The sequence below is a fragment of the Rhinoderma darwinii genome, chromosome 5 (assembly GCF_050947455.1).
Source record: "Rhinoderma darwinii isolate aRhiDar2 chromosome 5, aRhiDar2.hap1, whole genome shotgun sequence".
In the NCBI taxonomy this organism is placed as follows: domain Eukaryota; kingdom Metazoa; phylum Chordata; class Amphibia; order Anura; family Rhinodermatidae; genus Rhinoderma; species Rhinoderma darwinii.
The window spans coordinates 34,646,523-34,673,011 of NC_134691.1; the positions used below are offsets into that span (position 1 = coordinate 34,646,523).

Sequence of the window (26,489 nt, forward strand, 5' to 3'; positions counted from 1 at the left end):
GCCCCAAAATCCACTAGGTGTTCCTTTGCTTCTGAGGCCTGTGCTTCATTCCAGTAGCACGCTACGACCACATGTGGGATATTTCCTAAAACTGCAGAGACTGGGCAACAAATATTGAGTTGAATTTCTCTGCTAAAACCTTCTGTGTAATAAAAAAATAGTATTAAAAATTTATTTCTGCCAATAAATATGAAATTTGTAAATTCCACCTCTACTTTGCTTTAATTCCTGTGAAATGTGTAAAGGGTTAAGACATTTTCTAAATGCTGTTTTGAATACTTTGAGGGGTGAAGTTTTTAAAATGTGGTGACTTTTTGGGGGTTTCTAATATATAAGGCCCTCAAAGCCACTTCACAACTGAACTGGCCCCTGTAAAAATGGCCTTTTGACATTTTCTTGAAAATGTGAGAAATTGCTGCTAAAGTTGTAGGCCTTGTGATGTCATAGAAAAATAAAAGGATGTTCAAAAAACGATGCCAATCTAAAGTAGACATATGGGTGATGTTAATTAGCAACCATTTTGTGTGGTATAACTGCCTGTCTTACAAGCAGATACATTTAAATTGAGAAAAATGCTAATTTTTGCAATTTTTCGCTAATTTTCGGTGTTATTCACAATTAAATATAGAACATATCGAGCAAATTTTGCTAGTAACTTAAAGTGCAATGTGTCACGAGAAAACAATCTCAGAATCGCTTGGATAGGTGAAAGCATTCCAGAGTTATTACCACATAAAGTGAACATGTCAGATTTGAAAAATGAGGCTCTGTCAGGAAGGTCAAAAGTGGCTAGGGCGGGAAGGGGTTAAAGAGGATCTGTCCACTCTCCTGACTTGTCTATTTTAGTAAATTCCTGTGTTCCCGATGAAACAGCAATGCTGAAGAATCAATTCTTAGAACCAGTGTTGTGCTGTTCCTCTGTTATCACTCCTGGAAATGCATGAATAAATTTACAATTGCGCGTTACCATTTCACGTGTCAAAGGGGCGTGTCCCTATACAGTCTGGAACTGTCAGCACTGATTGGACAATGTCAGAGTGTGTGGACTTGTCCCTACACATTCCAGTCAGTGCTGCTAGTGTCAGATTGTGTAAGGACAGAGTCTATTGACAAAGGGAATGCTAATCCCCAGCTATCAATATATTTATGCATTTCCAAGAGGAATAACAGAGGAATGACACAATGTCTAGTTCTAAGAAGGTGCTGCCGCATTGTTATTTAATGGACAATACAAGTATTTACCTAATTATCAGTAGAGCTGACGGGTTCTCTTTCACACTGATAAAAACAGGAAGTTTTCATTTTTCATTAATCCCTTCCTGCAATTTGGCCTTACTATTACTGTACGTCCTTATTTCGGTGTCCTTACCACAATGGGACATAATAGTACGTCTTAGGGATCGTGCAGGCATAGAATCTGTGAGTACTGGGATTGAAATTCGGGCTCCTATTATCCAGACTAGCTCACCTCTTGAATGCCATGATCAATAGTGACTACGGCATCTAAGTAGTATGACAGAGGGAGGGTGCCAAAAAAAACTACAACTTGTCCTGCAAAAAAACAAGCCCTCACATGGCAGCGCTATAAAAAACAAAAAACGTTATGGCTTTTGTAATACAGTGATAAAAAAAAGTAAAAAAAAATTGCTCGGTCATAAAAGACCAAAATAGGCCTGTCCTTAACCCCTTCCCGACATTTGTCGTAAGCATACATCATGGAAGGCCAGTGCTTCCCGCAAAATGTTGTATACTTACGACAAATGGATGGCACCGGCTCAGAAGCTGAGTCGGTGCCATCATTCCCGGATGTCAGCTGTATCTGACAGTTGACACCCTGCTGTAATGGCAGGGACCACACTTAGCTTCGATCCCCGCCATTAACCCCTTAAACGCAGCGGTCAAAAGCGATCACTGCATTTAAGGTGTTTGCAGCTCATCGGCACCCCGGCACTGAAATCGCCGGGGTGTAGGTGGCTGCAATGGCAACCGGAGGCCTAATACTGGCCTCCCGGTCTGCCTAGTACAGAAAACTTCCAGCCTCCGCATGGAGGCGGGGCCTAAAAGGCTTCCGTGGCCGTCGGCAAGCGGTGGATGTCGGCTGTATGTTACAGCTGACGTCCACCTGTAACGGCAGGAACCGGAGCTAGCTCCGATCCCTGCCATTAAACCCTTAGATGCAGTGATCGAAAGCAATTGCTTCATCTTTGTGGTTGTCAGCAGATCGGCAGTTCTGCCCTGCAATCGCAGGGCTACCGACTGCTACTATGGCAAGAGGAAACCTAACAATGGCCTCCTGCTCTGCCATTACGGAAGCCAATTAGGCCCCACCCAGAGGCGAAGCCTAATCAGCTTGCTGTCAGTGAATGACTGACAGATCTAATACATTGCACTACATATGTAGTGCAATGTATTAGAAAAATAATCTGAAAGTTGTACCTTCAAGTCCCCTAGTGGGACTAAAGAAAAGTGTAAAAAAAAGTCCTTTATCATTGGAAAAATACATACGGCGTAAGAAAAACCCGTAAAAAACAATGGCAGAAATTTAGTTTTTTGGTCACTTTGCCCTACACAAATTGGAATAAAAAGTGATAAAAAAGTCGCATGTATCCAAAAATGGTACGTATAAAAACTATAGCTCGTTTAGCAAAAACCTCATACAGTTCCGTCGACTAAAACATTAAGGCCCAGTTCACACTGAGTTTTTTTACACGTTTTTTAACGCGCCAAAAAACGGCCGAAAATGCTTCTCATTAATTTCAATGGGAGGCAGACCCATTTTTTCCCCGCGAGCGGTAAAAAACGCTTGCGGGAAAAAGAAGCGACATGCCCTATCTTCGGCCGTTCACGCCTCTGACCTCCCATTGACATCAATGGGAGGCAGAGAAAGCGTATTTTGCGGCGTTTTTGCCCATGGCACTCAATGGGCAAAAGCGAAAAACACGGCAAACGGCGTGCAGGCAGATGAAAATCTGCCTCAAAATTAAAAACTGAATTTTGAGGCAGAATTTTCTGCCTGCAAAAAAGTCAGTGTGAACTCAGCCTAGAATGTTATGGTTCTCACAACTTGGCGACAGAAAAAATACATTATTTTTACAAAAGTAATTTTATTGTGCAAAAAGTTGTAAAAGATAAAAAAGTGCTATCAATTAAGTATCACCGGAATTGGACTGACCCGCAGAATAAAGGTAACATGTAATTTATAACGCGTGGTGAACGCTGTATAAAAAAAAACTAAAAAAATTATGGCAGAATTGCTGTTTTTTGGTCATCATGTCTCCCAAAAAATAGGATAAAAAGTGATCAAAAAGTCGCATGTACCCCAAAATGGTACGAATAAAAACTACAGCTCATCCCGCAAAAAAAAACAGCCCTTAAAGGAGTTTTCCGGAAGTATAAAATTACATTCATTTAAATGAAACAATGAAAAATATATAACTTTACAATGTACTTACGTTTGATCAGATGGCTGTAGCGTCGTATATCCTCCTCCGTCACCGCCCCCTTAGTAATGCAAAATCTGCACTTCCTGTGCAGACCCGTCCATTTGGTCTGCTACCTTACTTCCGGTTTCCGGCTTTCACACTGTACGGTTACGTCACAAATGACGTAACCGTACCACGTGCTTCTTTATCTGATTAGAGCATGCGTGGTTAACACACTCCACCACGCATGCTCTGTGAAATTATGTGGCTGCGTCTTCAGCGGCCGTGTATATTACACTGCGCATGCGCAGGTTTGAAGTCGGTGTGTAGCGTTAGTGTCCTAGTGACTCCCGTTTCGGCCGTCTTCCCGACAGATGCAGGAGCTGTGACAGCTGCTGTCTCATACAGCAGCTGCCGCAGCTCCTACAGCGGGGACCGATCGCTGTGTCCCCGCTGATTAACCCCTGAAAAGCCGTGTTCAATAGTGATCATGGCTTTTTAGGGGTTAAGTTACCATCGCCGGCCCGCTACACGATAGCGGCCGGCGATGGTTACTATGGCAACCAGACACCAAACAATGGCGTCCGGCTATGCCATAGACGGAAGCCTAGTGGGTCCTGACAAAGTCAGGACCCACTATGCTTGCTGTCAGTGAGTAGCTGACAGTTCTAATACACTGCACTACGCATGTAGTGCAGTGTATTAGAATTGCGATCAGGGCCTCCTGCCCTCAAGTCCCCTAGTGGGACAAAGTAATAAAGTTAAAAAAAAGTTTAAAAAAGATGTGTAAAAATAAGAAAATAAAAGTAATAAAAGTAAAAATCCCCCTTTTTTCCCTTATCAGTCCTTTATTATTAATAAAAATATATAAACAAACAAATAAACTATACATAATTGGTATCGCCGCGTCCGTAACGGCCTGAACTACAAAATTGTTTAGTTATTTATCCCGTGCGGTGAATGCCGTAAAAGAAAATAATAATAAACCGTACCAGAATCACAATTGTTTGGTCACTTCACCTCCCAAAAAATGTATTCAAAATAGATCAAAAAGTCGCATGTACCGAAAAATGGTAATGATCGAAACTACAGTTCGTTACGCAAAAAATAAGTCCTCGCACGGCTTTCCTGATGGAAAAATAATAAAGTTCTGGCTCTTAGAATAAGGTAACACAAAAAGTAAATTATTTTTTACAAAACGGATTTTATTGTGCAAACGCCATAAGACATAAAAAAACTATAAACATCTGGTGTCACCGTAAGGCCGGGTTTACACGAGCGTGTGCGCTTTGCGTGCGCAAAAGGCACTTAACAGCTCCGTGTGTCAGCCCTTCATGATGCGTGGATGCGTGATTTTCGCGCAGCCGCCATCATTATGACACTCCGTTTGGATGATTGTAAACAGAAAAGAACGTGGTGCTTTTCTGTTTTCATTCATCCTTTACAGTGCTGTTGAGCGAATCACGCTTGTCCCACGGAAGTGCTTCCGTGCGACATGCGTGGTTTTCATGCACCCATTGACTTCAATGGGTGCGTGATGCGCGAACAGCGCACAAATATAGGACGTTGTGCGTTTCACGCAGCGGACATACGCTGCGTGAAAATCACGCACCTGTCTGCACGGCCCCATAGACTAATATAGGTCGCTGTGACGCGCGTGAAAATCACGCGCATTGCACGGACGTGTAACACGCTCGTGTAAATGAGCCCTAATCGTATCGCCCCGCAGAATAAAGTGAATATGTCATTTATAGCGCACGGTGAACGCTGTAACAAAAATAGAATAAAAAAACAATAGTAGAATTGCTGTTTTTTAGTCACCACGCCTCCTAAAAATAGAATAAAAACTGATCAAAAAGCCGCATGCACCCCAAGAAAACTACAATGAAGTCCTCAAGGTGTCTAGTTTACAAAATGGGGTCACCTTTTGGCGGTGTTTCCACTGTTTTGGCACCACAAGACCTCTTCAAACTGGACATGGTGCCTAATAAAAAGGTGGCCTCAAAATCCACTAGGTGCTCCTTTGCTTCGGAGGCCGGTGCTTCAGTCCATTACCGCACTAGGGTCACATGTGGGATATTTCTCAAAACTGCAGAATCTGGCCAATAAATATTGAGTTGCGTTTCACTGATAAAACATTTTGTTCATAAACTTTCTAAATGCTGTTGTGAATACTTTGAGGGGTCTAGTTTCTAAAATGGGGTGTTTCATAGGGGTGTCTAATATATAGGCCCCTCAAAGCAACTTCAGATCTGAACTGGAAACAAAAAAAAAATAATTAGGCAATACTTCGCTTCTACACGAACTTGTCAGCGATTCACAGTGTGATGAAGTAAGGGCAATGAAGGGGAAGCAGCGCTTATACGAGCGGTGCACCCCCTTCAAACAGCTGATTGTGGGGGTCCCGGGAGTCGGACCCCCACCCATCAGGTAATGATGGGCTATCCTGTGTATAGCCCATCATTATTTAGGGAATGGACAACAACTTTTACGCCTACCTTGTTGTAGGCTTAGATACAGGACCCCACAGACAGTAATCCTATATTGTATAAGATTACTGTCTGCGGGACCCTGTATTTAAGCCTACCTTAGACTTAGATACAGGGTCCAATAAACAGTATCACACATGCACTTGGGCCCTGTATCTAAGCCGACCATATGTGTTGTAGTGTGTTCAAATCAGCCCTGCCCTTCCGTTGAGGGGTTCCGTTCCGTAGGAGGTTTCCGTAGGAGGTTTCCGTTGGGTAACCCCTCAACGGAGTGGGAAACTGAAACCTCAGCTTACGTTTCTCTCACCATTGATGTCCACGGTGAAAGAAACGTTGATAAATCATCATATAGGGTGAGTGTTGTTTAAAAACGCAGATATCCAGTGATTTCAGCTTGTGCTATCAGTAATAGAATGAGAGCACCAAGACTGAGATTGCAGAAGTTAGTAGAGCTGGGTGTAGTAGGCGGAGCAAGTGCACTGCTGCGTGCACATTGCATGCTGGGACTAGAGCAGTGCATGCAGGGAGGAGAAACACAGGAAGAGAAGAGGAATGAACTTACTGAGCAAAACAAACCTCTCAAGGTAAACAATAGGGAGTAGTGTTACTAAAACCATTTATTATCAAGAAAAAGATAGTCAGAGTGCACTAATATATTAATAGAGGAACATTGCATTGATTTAAAAAAAAAAAAAAAAAAAAAGGATTGGAAAACCCCTTTAACACCTTCCCGCCGCAGCCATTTTTTCATTTTTTCCTCCCCACTTTCCAGAAGCCATAATTTCTTTATTTTTCCGTCGATACAGTCCTATGAGGGCTTGATTTTTGCGGGACGAGTTGTAGTTTTACTCAGCACTATTTATTGTGCCCTATAATGTACTAGGAAATGGGAAAAATTATTTGTAGGGTAGAAAATGAAAAAAACAGCGATTCCTCCATTGTTTTTTGCACTTCGTTTTTGCGGAATTCACTGAGCAATTAAAAGAACATGTTAACTTTATTCTGTGGGTCAATACGATTACGACGATACCAAATATATATAGTTTTTTCTATATTTTACTACTTTTACAAGTAAAATCCTAAGTGTAAAAAATAAAATTTATTTTGTGTCGCCAAATTCCGAGAGCCATACCTTTTTTATTTTTCTGTCGATTAAGTAGTATGAAGGCTTATTTTTTCCGAGATAAGCTGTCGTTTTTAATGACATCATTTTTGGGTGCATGCAATGTTTTGATAACTTTTTATTTCATTTTTCGTGGGAGATGATGTGACCAAAAAATAGAGATTCTGGCATTTAAATTATTATTTTTTTTACGCCATTCACCGTGCGGGTTAGTTAATGATATATTGTAATAGTTCCGACGTTTATGCACGCGGCGATAACAATTATGTTTATTTATTTAATACTATGCTCTAGGGGGAAAATGGGAAAAGGTTTTTTTTTTGAACTTTAAATATTTTATTTATTTTTTTACATAAAAAAAATAATTATATTTGACTAATTTTTACTTTTTTTATTAGTCCCCCTAGGGGACTTCAACCAGTGATCGTTAGATCGCTTGCACTATATACTGCAATACTAATGTATTGCAGTATATCGTTATTTTTGACAGGCTTCTATTAAGCCCTGCCGGAGGCCTAATAGGAGCACAAAGATGGCGGACCTGGGGGCCTTCATTAGGCCCCCAGGCAGCTATAGCATCCTTCGCCACCACACGATTGCATTGCAGGGGGCGCGATGATCTGTTAGAGGGGGTCGCCCACCTCTTTCTAACGATTTAAATGCCGTGGTCGCTATTGACCGCGGCATTTAACGAGTTAAACGAGCGGGATCGCGCTTGAGCGCGATCCTGCTCGTTACTCTGATGTGTCAGCTGTAACATACAGCCGACACCCGCATCGTATGGTGCAGTTTCACTCCGTGAGCCCGTTCCATAATTCCCCTACCCGACTTTGGCGTATGGATACATCAAATGTTGGGAAGGGGTTAAACCACTACGTCTATGAAAAAATAAAATTAGTTAAGGCTCCAATAAGTCAGGGAAAAAAATATGCAGTTGTGCCGGCCCGAGGGGAACATTTCTTCTGTTTCAAGAGGCGACTTATTGAGGCCCTAAAATTAGGGTACCAGGAAGGGGAGGGCCCAAACATATCTGCTAGAAGCAAGGGTGCCCGTATTATAACAGGAAAACACTTCCCAGCTAAATACCCCAAACTGCAAAGGTGCGGAGTGTGGACCAAAAGGGAGATAAGAAAGGAAACCATTTATCAGTACGACACTGGCCTTTTCAGAAAGGATTGCTTCACAGTGTAACACTATGGATTATTTTACCCCATTATTATACCTCCTGACTATGCCGCTGATGTACTCCGCCCAGCTCACATGTACCCTTACATTATAAACTCAAATACCAGTAAAACTCCAAACAATAGCCAAATGGTGCTCCCTCCCTTCTGAGCCCTACAGTGTGCCCAAAAGAGCAATTTACATCGCCATAACTGGGAGGGCCCTTTTAACCATTTTTGGGGTGTGTGTCTCCGGTGGCATAAGCTGGGCATGACATATTTGCCACTGAATTGGCATATCTGGGGGAAAAATAAAATTTTTACTTTGCACCATCCGCAGCGCAATAATTTATGGAATAGACCTATGGGATGAAAATGCTCACTACACCCCTTAATAAATGCTTTGAGGGGTGTCGTTTCCAAAATGGGGTCACTTCTCCGGGGTTTCCTTTATTATTTCACATCAGAGCCTCTGCAATTGTGAACCAATACTTTGTAAATTACCAAATTAGGCCTCAATTTTACATGGTACGCTTTCACTCCTGAGCCCTGACAGGGCAAAAGATTAGTGCCCCATGTAGGGTGATTCTAAAACCGGGAAATAAACCATAGCAATTAGAGAGCTGTCTTGTTATGGGGCACAAGCTGGGCACCACATATTGGCATATCTATGGAAAAAAAAACATTTCCACTCTTCAACATCGAGTGCACACAAATTTCTGTAAAACACCTGCTGGGTTAACATGCTCACTACACCCCTAGGTGAATACCTTGAGGGGTGTAGTTTCCAAAATGGGGTCACTTCTGGGGGGTTTCCACTGTTTTAGTCCCACACGGGCTTTTCAAATGCGACATATGGGGTGCTTTTTCTCCTTTATTTTTGAGAAAATGAAAAATTTTAAGCTAAAGCTATGTCTTATTGGGAAAAAAATTTAATTTTTATTTTCACTGCTCAACTCAAATAAAATCTATGAAACACCTGTGGGGTCAAAATGCTCACTACACCCCTAGATTAATCCTGCAAGGGGTGTAGTATCCCAAATGGAGTCACTTTTGGGTAGTTTCCACTTTGCTGGTACCTTAGGGGCATTGCAAAAGTGACATAGTGTCAAGAAACCAATCCGGCAAAATCTGTGCTCCATAAGCCAAATGGCGCTCCTTCTCTTCTGATCCTTGCCGTCTGCCCAAACAGCAGTTTATAACCACATATGGGGTATTTCCATACTCCAGAGAAGCTGCTTTACAAATGTGGGGTTCATTTTTTCCTTTATTTCTTGAGAAAATGAAAAATTTTAAGCTGAAGCACCTCTTATTGAAGAAAAAGGATTGTTTTTATTTTCGGAATCTCTTTTGTTTTCACTGTTTTGGTCCCTCAGGGGCTTTGGAAATCTGACATGACCTCTGCAAACCATTCCTGCTAAATTTGAGCTCCAAAAGCCAAATGACGTTCTTTCCCTTCTGAGCCTTGCCGTGTGTCCAAACAGCCGTTTATGATCACATGTGGGGTATTGCTTAACTTGGGAGATATTGCTTTACAAATGTTGCAGTGCTTTTCTCCTTTAGTCCTTGTGGAAATTAGAAAAAAATTAGCTAAACCTACATTTTCTTTGAAAGAATATAGATTTCCAATAATTTCAGAAATAAACCTGTAGGGTTAAAATGCTCACTATACCCCTAGATAATTTCCTTGAGGGGTGTAGTTTCACAAATGGGGTCACTTTTGGGGGATTTCCACTGTTTTGGCACTGCAAGAGCCCTTCCAACCTGACATGGTGCCTAATATATATTCTAATAAAAAGGTGGCCCAAAATCCATTAGGTGCTGCTTTGCTTCTGAGGTCTGTGCTTCAGTCCAGTAGCACACTAAGGGTATGTGCACACACACTAATTACGTCCGTATTTGACGGACGTATTTCGGCCGCAAGTACCGGACCGAACACAGTGCAGGGAGCCGGGCTCCTAGCATCATACTTATGTACGATGCTAGGAGTCCCTGCCTCTGAGTGGAACTACTGTCCCGTACTGAAAACATGATTACAGTACGGGACAGTTGTCCTGCAGAGAGGCAGGGACTCCTAGCATCGTACATAACTATGATGCTAGGAGCCCGGGTCCCTGCACTGTGTTCGGTCCGGTACTTGCGGCCGAAATACGTCCGTCCATTACGGACGTAATTAGTGTGTGTGCACATACCCGAAGGCCACATTTGGGATATTTCCTGAAACTGCAGAACCTGGGCAGTAAATATTGAGTTGCATTTCTCTAATAAAACTTTGTGTTACAAAAAAAATGAATTAAAAATGAATTTCTGCAAAAAAAAAAATAAAAATTGTCAATTTCACCTCTTCTTTGCTCTAATTCCTGTGAAACGTTGAGGGGTGCAGTTTTTGAAATGGGGTGATTAATGTGGTCTTTCTAATATATAAGGCCCTAAAAGCCACTTCACATCTGAACTGGTCCCTGAAAAAATAGCCTTTTGAAACTTTCTTGAAAATGTGAGAAATTGATGCTAAAGTTCTAAGCCTTGTAACGTCCTAGAAAAATAAAAGAATGTTCAAAAACTATGCCAATCTAAAGTAGACATGTGGGGGATGTTAATTAGCAATAATTTTGTGTGGTATAAGTGACTGTCTTATAAGCAGATACATGTGAATTTATAAAAATGCTAAATTTTTGAATTTTTCACTAAATTTTTGTGTTTTTCACAATTAAATACTAAATGTACAGAGCAAATTTTAACAGTAACATAAAGTCCAATGTGTCAGGCGAAAACAATCTTAGAATCGCTTGGATAGGTAAAAGCATTCCAAAGTTATTACTACTTAGGGCATGACCACACATGGCGGAATTCCTCCGCAACTGTCCGCATCAATGCCGCACCTAATCCGGGTTGCGGATTACGGCTGCGGATCTGCACAAAATGTGCAGAAAATTGATGCGGACTAGCTGCTGCGGACTGCGGGAAAAGTGCTTCCCTTCTCCCTATCAGTGCAGGATAGAGAGAAGGGACAGCACTTTCCCTAGTGAAAGTAAAAGAAATTCATACTTACCGCCCGTTGTCTTTATGACGCGTCCCTCCTTCGGCATCCAGCCCGACCTCCCTGGATGACGCGCCAGTCCATGTGACCGCTGCAGCCTGTGCTTGGCCTGTGATTGGCTGCAGCCGTCACTTACACTGAAACGTCATCCTGGGAGGCCGGACTGGAGACAGAAACAGGGAGTTCTCGGTAAGTACGAACTTCATTTTTTTTTACAGATACATGTATATTGGGATCGGTAGTCACTGTCCCGGGTGCAGAAACAGTTACTGCCGATCGCTTAACTCTTTCAGCACCCTGGACAGTGACTATTTACTGACGTCTCCTAGCAACGCTCCCGTCATTACGGGAGCCCCATTGACTTCCTCAGTCTGGCTGTAGACCTAGAAATACATAGGTCCAGCCAGAATGAAGAAATGTCAAGTAAAAAAAGCAAGACGCATCCGCAGCACACATGACATGTGCATGACAGCTGCGGACTTCATTGCGGAACTTTGAATCTCCATTGAAGTCAATGGAGAAATTCCGCCATGAGTCCGCCACTGCTCCGCAACAGACAGAGCATGCTGCGGACACCAAATTCCGCTCCGCAGCCTATGCTCCGCAGCGGAATTGTACGCATCGTGTAAACGAACACTGCTAAATTAAAGTGAAAGTCAATGTAGAAACGGCTCCGCTGCGGATTAACGCTGCGGAGTGTCCGCAGCGGAATTTAAGTGCAATTCCGCCATGTGTGAACCCGCCCTTAAAGTGAAACATGTCAGATATTAAAAAATGAGGCTCTGTCAGGAGGATCAAAAGTGGCCAAAACAGGAAGGGGTTAAAGGTTTGTTACACTAATAAGTGAAGCTCCACTATGGAATTATTCCTAAGGAGAGCTACCACAAGTGTTTTATAAAAGGCCATTTAACCCTTTCACGTCGCTAATCTGTAGATTGACATCATGAAAGTGTATTTAAATATGGCGGCTGCTCACAGGCAGAGTGGGAGCCATAGCCGCCGAGTCTCTGCTGTCTCGGCTGTGTCTGCCGGGTTTCTGCTGTTATCGCACAGCAGGGACCCCGAGGCAATACCTGGAATCAGAAAAATTTCTGATTGCAAGCATTTAACCCCTCGGATGCAGGTGTCAGATGTGACCACCAGCATCTGAGGGTTTTTTACGGCCCCTTTCAAATCGCGGCCGGTCACCAGATCCCGCGCAGTGAGATCGCGGGAGCCGGTGTACTTCTCTGGCATCTGGGAGCCTTGTGAATGCCCCCAGCCCTGCTATAGGAAGATTGCTATTGAGACCTGCCTGTTGCAGGTCTCATTAGCAATGCACTAATTTTACCATAGACTGCAATATTGTGATATTGCAGTCCATGGCATAAGCAATCTAATGATCGCAGGTTCAAGCCACCTAGGGGGGCTAAATAAAAGTAAAAAAATAAATTCAAGACAGTTATTAAAAAAAAAAATCACCCCCCTTTCCCTATATCACATATAAAAAGGAATAAACAAAATAAACATAAACATATTATGTATCCCCACGTCCAAAAATGCCCGAACTATAAAAGTATTTAAAAAAATATCCAATACGCCGAATGTCGTAGTGGGAAAAAAGGTCAAAATGGCACACCGTTTTTTTGCCACTTCAACTCAATAAAAAGTGATCGAATTCCCCCAAATGGTATTAATAAAAACAATATATTTTCATGTACAAAAAGACGCATTACACAACTCTGTGCACAAAAATATAAAAAAAAGTTAAGGGGGTCACAATATAGTGATGCAAAACATTTTTTGTTACTTCAAGCTTTTAATTTTTTTTTAAAGATACTAAAACATAACAAAATGAAGATAAATTTGGTATCACCGTGATCGTACTGACCCGCAGAATAAAGATAATGTGTCATTTTCACCGTACAGTGAACACGGTAAAAAAGAAACCCATAAGAATATGGCGGAACTGCTGGTTTTTTTTTTTCAAATTCCACCCCATTCTGAATTTTTTTCCAGCTTCCCAGTGGATCGCACACAATATTAAATAGTAACATTAGATAGAAAGTACAACTTGACATTGCGGGAAGTAGGAAACAGTAGGGTGCCAAATGTGTATTTAATAATGTGACGTTAGCTGGCCTGGGACTATAAATGGTGTGCGATTTTGGGGTTAGGAAATGTGTACACTCCGTATTTGGAGTTAGGTGAGACCCTGAGGGGCTCTGGGCTGCCTATCCTTCTGAGACACATATGCACTTTACGTTTTTTGGCCCCCGGGAACTGATAGTCCTGAGCGCCATTTTGGGAGGTACTTATTCCTCTAGTGCTGAAGCCCCATTCTTTTTAATGTAATTATGCCCCCAAAACTTCTGTAAATGCACTGACAAATCTGCCCTCTTGTGTGGATCGAATTCATCATCCAAATCAATGTTCGCTTTCTAACTGCCTTGAGCAGACAACATTGATGTCGATGGTAATTTGGAGCCACACAATTGTAGAGATTCACCAATACTGTCAGAGGGTGCATGCATTTAAGAGTTGGTGGCATGATAAATTTGTCTCAATTCACTAGCCATTTTTGTTACATTTCCTTATGCCACATTATACACGAACACCAATATTTTGCACAAAAATATTGAACTTTTTCATTAAATTTGGCATGTTTTGGCACATAAGTTTGGTACATTTTATGACTCGTTTTGACCTGTCTCTAACTTTGAATTTTTCCAAATCAGGCGTTTCAGTAGAAGTTATTATGGAATAACTTATAATAAAATAATTTCTCCGAGAGGGAGCTCACTTCATATGGATTTATGATGCCCATACTATATGCAGTAAACTCCACTGAGTGGTGGCTGCAAGCACCCAGAATTTTATCATGTACAAAAAACAAAGCTCTGACCCTATAAATAAATGTTGGACCTATTTAGAGTAAATATAATTAAATTAAAGGTACATTTTCCTGTCCTAGACCACTCCTATTAACCCATTCACATCCCATCCAGGTATATCAGTTGTACTTAGATTTCTGTACCATCTGTATCCTTCTAAATTGGGGAGTGAGGGAACGTTTTGCCTTCTCGCCTGCAGGCACCAATGCACTTGAAACCCCCCTCTTTTAAAAATCATTTACGCAGTGTCTAAAACACATAATACATTTGGACTCTCTCAATGTCCCTATGGTAAGACAGAAGAAGGCCGAAATGTACAGCCAATGGGGACATCTCAATATCTTAACTCTTTATGATGTAATTTCCTATTCTCACTGGTGGCACCCATTGCTCTTGCTGGTAAGCCAAATCTCCAGGGTTGGCATTGTGATAACCACCCTCAAGACTAATATTACAGCTCTGCCAAGAAACAATGGGATTACTTGGAAGGAAAAAGTCCAGACGACCAAGGTCCAAAAAGAATATTTAGCAACATAATAAATCGTTGAGTATGTTCATTTCCTGGCATAGATGTACATAGTCTTTAAAGAAAACATCAAGTATTCTAACACCGGGTTTTGTGTGCACAGATTCCCTGGCTAAGCTGCGTTCCGTAATGATGATTCAGCTAGAAGTAGTTGTGCATCTCCAAATGTATATTTATATGCATTTTCTTAATCTAATTACCAGTACGCGGCACAGCTCATGGAAATAATTTAGGATAAATTTCAATAAATATGGAGCATTCAGTCCAGTACTCTCCCCATAAACATATGGAGATGTAAATACTTATATATATGTTCTTGTACAATTCGCTAATAAGTAGAAGTCTATGCAGTGCTTTAAGCTCATAAAGTAATATTATGGCATGCTGCATTATTTTTAGCCACAGCGATCAGGAGCGCTAATAAATATCCTTACGTTTTATAAGGCCATTAGCGCCAGTAAAGCAGATACTTGTCTGTAAATAAATAAGGAAAAGCAAAATCCTGAATTATTCCTGAAAGTCTTTATGGTGGCTGCCAGCAGTGTTGTAGTAATATTGGAATATCTGTAAATTAATACTGTAAATTCCCATTTGTTTTAATGGACTATTTCCTTAGGACGCCAACTGAACTTTGACTGTAAATCTCACACAAACGTTACCGAAGTGTCAGGATTCTGAATAGACATCTCGTCCTGGCTGGTAGTGATCTCTATTCATTGTCAGGTCACTTGAGTAACGTTAATGTGTGTGTATGTGTCTGCACATAGTGATCTAGTAAGATTACTATGTGCTGTGTAAATAAATGGGGAGAAGTGTATGACGCTGATTGGTCATTGATTGGTCAGCGTCATACACTTCTCTCCACAACGCCCACTAGGTGAAAAAGTAAAACACGCCCAGTTGTCCATTAAGAAAGTCATTAGCATAAAGCTAATATAGGTCATAACTCCGTCAAAATGATCGTTTTTCTAAATAAAAAACACTGCTGTAATCCACATTACAGCACCGATCAGATTATGTACAGGATAGGCCACTTATAATGTGGTGACAGAGCCTTTTTAAAGGAGTTTTCCGGAAGCAAAAAATCACATTTAGTTAAACTAAACAATGGAAAACAAGTAACTTTGCAATATACTTACGTTTGATCAGATGAATGTAGCGGCATCTTCAGTCACGTGACCACTTGGTAATCCAAAATTGCCACTTCCTCTGCAGATCCGCCCATTAGCTCCGCTAGCTAACTCCCGGTTTTCAGAGTGTACGGTTACATCACAAATGACATAACTGTACCACGTGTTCCCCATGTGCGTAGGAGCATGCGTGGTTGACACACACTCCACCAGGCATGCTCAGTTAAATGATATGGCTGCGTGTTCAGCAGCCGTGTATTTTCCATTGCGCATGTGCAAATTTTAACTAGTTGATATCGGTGTGTAGTGAGACGGCCGGTAGTAGTAGTAGTGTAGTCTTCCGTCACTAGCTCTCTCCTTCTCATCCTCACAGTGCGAAGTGCATCTGAGGAGGAGGGTGTTTTTTTGCTCACTGTAGGAGCAAAATCCCCAATTCCCGGCCACAGCTTCGGCAACGCTGTGGCCGGAGATTGGGGATTCCGCTGCAGGAGAAGTCCCTGACTTCACTGTGTCCATATATGGACACGGTGACATCAGGGACTTCTGAAGTGGAATCCCCGGGGATGTGGCCGGGGATTCCGCTCCAGGAGAAGTCCCTGCCTTCACTGCCCATATATGGACACAGTGACGTCAGGGACTTCTGAAGTGGAATCCCCGGGGATGTGGCCGGGGATTCCGCTCCAGGAGAAGTCCCTGCCTTCACTGTCCATATATGGACACAGTGACGTCAGGGACTTCTGAAGCGGAATCCCCACCGCTGTGGCCGGGGATTCAGATCCAGGAGAAGTCCCTCTCTTCACTGTCCATATATGGACAGTGAAGTGAGGGACTTCTCCTGGATCCGTCCCCTACAGGAAAGTTGGGAGGGTGCCATCTATGGGGGGTGACTATGTAAAAGGAGGCTGTGTAGCACTACCTACAGGGGGGCTGTGTGGCATTACCTATAGGGGGCTGTGTGGCATTACCTACAGGGGGCTGTGTGGCACTGCTTACAAGGGGGCTGTGTGGCACTACCTACAGGGGGGCTGGGTGGCACTACCTACAGGGGGGCTGTGTGGTACTACCTACAGGGGGCTGTGTGGCACTACCTACAGGGGGCCTGTGTGGCACTACTTACAAGGGGGTCTGTGTGGCACTACCTACAAGGGGGTCTGTGTGGCACTACCTACAAGGGGGTCTATGTGGCACTACCTACAAGGGGGTCAGTGTGGCACTACCTACAAGGGGGTCTGTGTGGCACTACCTACAAGGGGCTCTGTGTGGCACTACCTACAAGGGGCTCTGTGTGGCACTACCTACAAGGGGCTCTGTGTGGCATTGCTTACAGTGGGGGCTGTGTGGCATTACCTACAGGGTGCTTTGTGGCATTACCTACAGGGGGGCTGTGGCAGTATCTATAGAAGGTAGTGAGTGGCATTATCTACAGAGGGTAGTGTGTGGCATTATCTACAGAGGGCAGTGTGTGGCAGAAAATTTGCCACATTAAATTCATCCGTTTTTAAAATGGACAAGGAAAAAACGGATGCAAAACGGGTCAAAATCGGCCGTTAAAAACGGAAACATGGCCCGGAACAGATGCAAAACGGCCGAGAAAAACGGACCACAACCGCCGTTTTTATTGGCCGACTGTCGGACCTTGTCGTGTGAATAGAGCCTAAACGTAGTTGCTGACGTGCCGGGTCTCTACACAGTCGGAAGTGCTGTCTTAGCAATGAAATGGAGCGCCATCAATCATAGAACACACCCCCTCTTCCTCTTCCTTCACTCTAGGATTTTCTGCGCTGCCTGGCCGCCTTGTCTCTCCTCTAACACGCCCCCTCCTCCGACAATCTTGTCGTCCACGCCTTCTCATCCTTCTTTAACACTTGGAGTTCCCGCACTGCCTGGCCGCCTTGTCTCTAGTCTAACACACCCCCTCATATGTGTAAGTGAGTATATATATATATATATATATATATATATATATATATATATATATATGTATATATATATATGTATATATAGCAGAAAAAGAAATGGCAGCACACTGCGAACACTAATGCCACCTAAGCCACTAAATAATATGAGTAAATATGCATTACTGCTAAATCTACTTACAAATAGGGAGGTTCTTAGTGCACATTTTGATCAAAAAGTGTTTGGCCACCTGCCACGACAAGGCAACCTCTGTAAGGTGGGGACCTACTCTGCACATACACCCAGAACTGGGACTAAGCCTACATATATATCTGGGGATGGTAGAAACCAGCACTAAACTAATTAAAATCAGCCAGGGCAGAATGGGAGGAGCGCAAGAACAAAAATGGAGGCAGTCACTAACCCCACATATATAAGGATCACATAAACACAACAAAAATTTGAACAGCACATTCCAACAAAATGATGCAAAACGTGTATGCAGGTGCAAGAACACCTGTGACTGAAAATATACAGCAGAAAAAGAAGAATGGCGACAGCACACTGCGAACACTAATGTAACCTAAACCACTAAATATAAATAAATCTGCATTACTGCTAAATCTACTTACAAATAGGGAGGTGCTTAGTGCACATTTTGATCAAAAAGTGTTTGCCCACCTGCCACGACAAGGTGTCCTGCACCGGTGGGGACCTACTCTGCACATACACCCAGAACTGGGACTAAGGGGGGATTCACACGAGCGTGTATTCGGTCCGTGCGGGCCGCGTGGTTTTCACGCGGCACGCATGGACCAATACAAGTCTATGGGGCAGTACAGACAGTCCGTGCTTTTTGCGCAGCATTTGTCTGCTGCACAAAAAGCGCGACAGGTTCAATAACTCTGCGTATTTCGCGCATCACGCACCCATTGAAGTCAATAGGTGCGTGAAAACCACGCAGGTTGCACGGAAGCACTTCCGTGCGAACCGACTGAAACAGCGCACCAGCTGTCAAAAGGATGAATGTAAACAGAAAAGGCACCACGTGCTTTTCTGTTTCCGACCATCCAAACGGAGTGTCTTTGCGATGAGCGAAGCCGGACAAGCGAACCAAACTTCACCGGGTTCGGCCGAACTCGTTTTGGCCGAACCCGGCAAAAAAATTATCGGTACGCGACGTCAGGAGATAGTCACTGTCCATGGTGCTGAAAGAGTTAAACTGTTTCAGCACCATGGACAGTGACTTCCGATCCCAATATACATGAGCCTGTAGAAAAAAAAACGAAGTTCTGACTCCTAACTCCCGGCTTCTTCCTCCAGTCTGACCTCCCGGGATGACAATTCAGTCCAAGTGACAGCTCCAGCCAATCACAGGCCAAGCACAGGCTGCAGCGGTCACATGGACTGGCGCGTCATCCAGGGAGGTGGGGCCCGATGTCGAGAGGCGCGTCACCAAGGACGCGTCACCAAGGACGCGTCACCAAGGCAACGGCCGGGAAGTTCTCGGTAAGTACGAACTTTTTCTTTTTTTTCAACAGGTTTTTCGATAGGATGTGTTCGGCATTCACTGTCGAGGGTGCTGAAAGAGTTAGCTCTTTCAGCACCTCGGACAGTGACGGCCGTCGACTAGCCTCATCTCTATGATGGCGGCTGCGCGAAAATCACGCAGCCGCGCATCAGACACGGATGACACACGCAGCTGTCAAATGTTTTTTGCGCGCGCAAAACGCAGCGTTGTTTGCGCGCGCAAAAACGCAACGTCCGTCTGTATCTGCCCTAAGCCTACATATATATCTGGGGATGGTAGGAACCAGCATTAAACTAATTAAAATCACCCAGGGCAGAATGGTGGGAGTTCAAGAACAAAAATGGAGGCAGTCACTAACCCCACATATATAAGGATCACATAAACACAACCAAAATTTGAACAGCACATATATATATATATATATACATATACACATACACATATATACACACACACACACATATGGCCGTGATTTTCGGGTCGGTCGGCCGCGGAGTGTCACCCGCAAGCCGCCCGCAAATCGCGGGCCGTGCACATGGCCGCGTCCATTATTTTCTATGAGCCTGGACCACAGAACATGGCCGTAATAAGACATGTCCGTTCTTTCTGCGGTCCAGGCTCCTGGGCCATGCACGGACCTTGAAAACCACGGTCGTGTGCATGGGCCCATAGAAGTGAATGGGGCCGCAATTCTCCCGTGGATTTTCTGGGGAATTGTGGCCGCAAAGCACGTTCGTGTGCATGGGGCCTTACATACATTTATAGTAAATTATGTAAAAAAAAGAAAAGTTTTGCCATTGTTTGGAGTAGTGTTTAGTGTTTGCTTCACTGTAAGGGTATGTGCACATACACTAATTACGTCCGTAATTGACGGACGTATTTCGGCCGCAAGTACCGGACCGAACACAGTGCAGGGAGCCGGGCCATACTTATGTACGATGCTAGGAGTCCCTGCCTCGCTGCAGGACAACTGTCCCGTACTGAAAACATGATTACAGTACGGGACAGTTGTCCTGCAGCGAGGCAGGGACTCCTAGAATCGTACATAACTATGATGCTAGGAGCCCGGCTCCCTGCACTGTGTTCGGTCCGGTACTTGCGGCCGAAATACGTCCGTCAATTACGGACGTAATTAGTGTGTGTGCACATACCCTAAGGCCCTGTTCACACAGAGTTTTTTGTAGGCAGAAAATTCTGCCTCAAAATTCCGCTTGAATTTTGACGCAGATTTTGATCTGCCTGCACGCTGTTTGCCACGTTTTTCGTGGCATTTTCACCCGCGGCCACTGAGCGCCGCAGGCAAAAACGCTGCGAAAAACTATTTTTCTGTCTCCCATTGATGTCAGTGGGAGGTTAGAGGAGTAAACGCCCGAAGATAGGGCATGTCGCTTCTTTTTCTCTCAATGGCCGCAGGCAAAAAACATGGCAAACAGCGTGCAGGGAGGTCAAAATCTGCCTCAAAATTCAAGACAGAATTTTGAGGCAGAATTTTCTGCCAGCAAAAAAACTCAGTGTGAACAGGGCCTAATACAGGATCTCTTGGAACAGATCCAGCAGCAGGTGAGGAAAATGTGTTGACTGGATTGTGTCTACCAAGATGTCTGACATATGGGGAGTGGGTCACAAAGGATAATGATGATTATTACTGTGTAAGACAGTGTGCAGGGAGGGAGCTGTCTGCCTGTAATTTGTAATTAGAGCAGGGAAGGACCTGTGACCATAGAGGGGTGTGGCAGTATGCAAATAGCTGAGATGCTTTGGAGGAAGGTGGGGGATGTAAGCTGTCTCCTCAGATGCAGCAGGGGATCATGGGTATGGTGGGTTACAAGACAGGAAACAGACAGTAAGGGATGTAAACAGACAGAGCAGCAGTGAAGATGGAGATCAAACAGAAACTGGTTAGAAGTTTAAGGCTGGGTTCACACGTGGCGGAATTTCACTTAAATTCCGCTGCGGACACTCCGCAGCGTTAATCCGCAGCGGAGCCGTTTGTCCATTGACTTACACTTTAATTTAGCAGTGTTCGTTTAGACGAGGCGTAAAATTCCGCTGCGGAGCATAGGCTGCGGAGCGGAATTTGGTGTCCGCAGCATGCTCTGTCTGTTGCGGAGCAGTGGCGGACTCATGGCGGAATTTCTCCATTGACTTCAATGGAGATTCTAATTTCCGCAATGAAGTCCGCAGCTGTCATGCACATGTTATGTGTGCTGCGGATCCGTCTTGCTTTTTTAACTTGACATTTCTTCATTCTGGCTGGACCTATGTATTTCTAGGTCTACAGCCAGACTGAGGAAGTCAATGGGGCTCCCGTAATGACGGGAGCGTTGCTAGGAGACGTCAGTAAATAGTCACTGTCCAGGGTGCTGAAAGAGTTAAGCGATCGGCAGTAACTGTTTCTGCACCCGGGACAGTGACTACCGATCCCAATATACATGTATCTGTAAAAAAAAAATGAAGTTCATACTTACCGAGAACTCCCTGCTTCTGTCTCCAGTCGGCCTCCCAGGATGACGTTTCAGTCTAAGTGACGGCTGCAGCCAATCACAGGCTAATAACAGGCTGCAGCGGTCACATGGACTGCCGCGTCATCCAGGGAGATCGGGCTGGATGCCGAAGGAGGGACGCGTCACCAAGACAACGGGCGGTAAGTATGAATTTCTTTGACTTTCACAAGGGAAAGTGCTGTCCCTTCTCTCTATCCTGCACTGATAGGGAGAAGGGAAGTACTTTTACCGCAGTCCGCAGCAGCTAGTCCGCATCAATTTACTGCACATTTTGTGCAGATCCGCAGCAGAATCTGCAACGCAGATTCTGTGCGGCATTGATGCGGACAGTTGCGGAGGAAATCCGCCACGTGTGGTCATGCCCTAATAGGGGGTATTAAGGAATCAATTCTCCAGCTAAAGTGTTTTTAAAACTATTAATAATTAAAAAAAAATCTAAATTCTTAATTTTCTTAATTTCATGATCTTTATGATTAGTAATATGCTGGTTTGACATTCACTAAGTTCAATCTGTACTCATAAGGTGGAAGGTAACATATCAATATTCTGGGACACAGCTGTCAATTTTACTTCACAATAGAAAAATAAGTGAATTTCTAAATAGCATTCACATGAGTCCTTGGATCCCTCACTCCAATATCACATTTTGATATTCATAGTTGGAAATAGCTTTCCTTTTTATGAAATACAACCAGTCTGGTGCTTATTATATACTCTATAATGAGAAGCTATTATATCCAAGAAGCTATTTGTAAGGAGTCTACCGGAATGCATAAAGATCTATAGGCTCACCAAATTTTGCTGTAGGGGAAAGTACTTGTTTGAGTTCCTAGAACCGATTTATGTTTAGAGATATACACTTGAATGCAAATTATCCATGGTAAAAATTCATCTGACCCTCAGAGACATGTGGGTTTGTTCATCAGATCTGCACCAATCTGGGTGTTTGGGGCTGAAAAACTCACTTACTGATGTGCCTTCCCTATATGCTGAGAATGGGGACCCTTTGTTCTAGCAATTTGTGGGGGTACTAATTTTACACTATCCATTTATATTGCAGAGCAGTCTGCCCTTGTCACAGATGAAAAATCCTGAAAAGTGTACAGGTAACTAAAACTACATCACTTTTTGGTATTGAGCTTTGTATATGTCACAGATGAAAAACAAAACCTGGAATGCTGTGAACACAGAGCACTAAAATTGTGCTTGTAATTTATTATCTTATAATTTATTATTTCTACACTTCACAGATGAAAATACATTCTTAAATGCTGCACATACATGTTTTTCAGGTTTAAGGACCGAGTTGCCATTAGACTATCTGCAACCTGTTTTTTTTTTTATTTGTTTTGGTCAAGCACACTCACTATTACCATCATATGAACTTAGTATCAAGATAATGTTTTTTCCATTTGTGATGTTCATCTGCAGCTTTTAAAACCTCCATGCAAGAAGGAATTCATGGAGGACACAGCAGAATTGTAGGGGAATGGAAATTAACCCCTTCGGGACTCAGCCATATCTTGCTTTTTCATTTTCGTATTTCACTCCACGCTTTCCAGGAGGCAGAATTTTTTTCTTTTGCTATAAATAGAGTGGCGTGAGGGTTTTTTTTTTTGCGGGAGGAGTTGTAGTCTCTATTGACACCATTTCAAGTACCATATAATGCACTGGGAAACTGGCTGAAATTGGAAAAAACTGTTATTTCTGCATTGTTTTTTGGGTTTCGTTTTTACAGCTTTTTATCACCATGTGATAAAAACGTCAACTTAACTTTATTCTGTGGCTCAATATGATTACAGTGATACCAAATTTATGTTTTTATATTTTACTACTTTAAAAAATAAAAAACATTTGTTAGAAAATAATTGTTTGGTTTTATCGCATTCCGAGAGCCATAACTTTTTTTTGTTGATTGAGAGGTGTGAGGACATATTTTTTGTGGGACGTGTTGTAGATTTTATTGGTACCATTTTTGGGTAAATACAACTTTTTGATCACTGTGTAAAAAAAAATTTTGGACCCCTAAGTTGACCAAAAACATGCGATGTTTGCATATTTGGCCAATTTTGTTTATTTTTTACATTACTTAAGAGGAAAAACTTTTTTTTTTTAACTTTTACATTTTTTTGTCCACTACTTATAACTTTATTTAACACATTCTTTTGGTCTCCCTAGGGGACTTGAACCAGCAATTGTCAGATATACTGCAGTGTATAGTCATTTTTATAGATTTCTAACAGAGGCAGAGTGAAGGCAGACCTTGACTAGGCCCCTGGGCTGCCATGACAACCATTGGCACCCCATGATCTCGTTGTGTGGTCGCGATTGACAGCAGCATTTGAGGGGTTAAACGGCCAGGAACAGATATCGCCGGGAAGCATTTATTAAGACTGGCGTTTCATGTACCAGTCTTAACATAAATATCGCTGGGGTAGGATGCCAATAATTTATTAAGAGGCGCACACCTCTAAATAAATTAGGTGCGTCTCTGGCCATCTGTACGCCTGAACGGGAAATCTATGCTATGTATACGATTTTTGCTCTAATTTATGCCAGTTTCTGCCATAAATTAAAGTAATTTTTTTGGACCGTGACAGAACAAAAAGAAAACCCACTCTGCTGATATTCAAATTTAAAGAAACATTTCAGTATTCAAGATAATTAGGGCTATCCAGCTTGTTTAGAATACATAGAAATATTGCCAACCCCAGATATTCAAATTTTTCTATTTTTTTTTTCTTTTTTATGCTTACAAAATTTGTAACAATAAACTACTGACACCTGGTGGTAGCAAAGATTATTACATTTTCATTCTCATAAAAATCTATCGATAAGGAAAGAAGACAATTGGTGGTTTGGCAGAGATAATGAAGGAGTTTTGCTCCTTCAATATCTAAAACTTTATGGAGTTCTGCAGCAAGTTATCAATATGTTTATTCTTAGGATATTGTTAGAACTGTGACTGCAGTGATAATATGCAGTAGTTCAAGGTGGTCTACTGTCTTTTAATTTATTCCGTGAATAAAAAGTTTTTATTTTTTTTATACAGTCTGTGGTGTCTGATATACTGTAAAAAAAAAGATTGCCTATGTCTTTTTTTGCTTCTAGCCGGACATATACAGCTGCATATGAATAGCTGCTCAGAACATGCAAGGGCCGAGGGGAAGGATAAAAAAAGCAGGTACTTGTCATTGAAATATTAGACCATGAGCACGGCCTCTGTGTTCTGTGACCTTTTTACTAATCTTAGAAAATCTGGGAGCCCAGGAGTGGTCAGCCCTGGGCTTGTCCCTTCCCCAAACACTTTGGTCACTTTAGAAGCCAAGTACCCACTACCCAAACAAATTACATCAAAGTCCCTCCAATGCTATGATCATACACTGTGCTGCCCATTAAAGAAACATCAAAAGGACAGTGCAAGTACCCACTAGAGACATGGTACCCCCTGGGGTACACGTACCACAGGTTGAAACCTAGCCTCAGGGTAACCTGGTAGTACCGGGGATCCCCGGGGATCCCCACCTAGATAAGACCTAGATAAGACCCTCCCCACCCAGGTTAGACCCTCCATCAGGCATATATATATATATATATATATATATATATATATATATTATATAAGTCCTGGACGTTGTATGAGATGCAGCACACAATGTCCAGTGTCAGGACGCTCTGGGCTGTGTCGCATATTATGTCCTGACGATGCCTGGTGCCGGATGGGGCAGCCTGAGGTGATCCACTGTGACCTTAATTAGAATGAGTGACTATCACAAGGACAGTCTCATGTTGCTGTAATATCTCTCCAGTAATATCGTTCAATAAAACGTTCTATGGTTTCACCAGCACTTACACCGGGACATGTTATTGAGGTGCATCTCCTCTCTTCAGCCATAGATTGACCCAGTTGGCCATGAGGGTCATTTTTTGGTCCTGTCTATAATTACTTACAGCTTCAGGTGTTGGTTGTGTAGAGCATCTGGGCAAAGATTGAGATATCAAAAGCTGCAAGGTGACTGCAAACAGTGGGCAGAGGCCTTGTTAAAAAAAAATTGTGATTTATTTTATTTTTTTATTTTTTTTTGAGATTTAGAATTTGACTCTCTCACAGTTGATCACACTCACCTCAATACTTGCCTGAGCCTTGAATTTTAATAATTGTAAGCCAAAAGCATGGGTTATTCTAGCCAAAAGCCAGGGTGCGTGTTCTCATGGCACATATTCATTTATTTTTAAGTCTTAAAAATATTGTAATTATATGTTGGCTCCATGAGCATAGCTACAGCCATAGTGCTATGGGGCTCAAAGGCTGAGGGGGCCAACTCAGGTGCAGGAATGGCGCCGCCGGGGAGAATCAGCCACACAACCAGTTAAATAATAATGATATTCTACCTGAAAATATGGGGGGACTCCTTATATACAGATTTATAATGCTAATACTGAGTTCAATAGGAGGTGTACAAATCCACATTTAAGGAGCAGACAACCAGAGAAACTGTGCTCACGCCATTAAAAATATGAAATTTATCAGCACAGAATTTTGGACATATTTAGATTAAATTATGCTTAGCTATACAGCACCCATTAATTCTAATTACATCCCTGGGTGCCCTCTCTAGGTGAGAATTATGGTCACCAGGCTTCTCATGCCTTTGCAATCTCTTTGCATATCCTTACGGAAAGCCAGTTAGTCAAAATGTCTGGTGGAAACTTTGTTAGAAAAAAGGGCATAGCAAAGTGTCCCCAAGCTTTGGCAAGTAGAGGGTAGGAATGTGGAACCTTTAGCTTGCAGGGT

The 26,489-nt window shown here is 42.8% G+C and overlaps 1 long non-coding RNA gene across 1 annotated transcript; it reads left to right on the top strand.

Moving 5' to 3' along the window:
* Positions 1 to 6,424: 6,424 nt before the first annotated feature.
* Positions 6,425 to 24,864, top strand: LOC142652358 (uncharacterized). The gene is made up of 3 exons (XR_012847829.1): positions 6,425 to 6,495; positions 22,755 to 22,800; positions 24,806 to 24,864. It is a non-coding gene; the product is annotated as an uncharacterized LOC142652358 (long non-coding RNA).
* Positions 24,865 to 26,489: the final 1,625 nt, after the last annotated feature.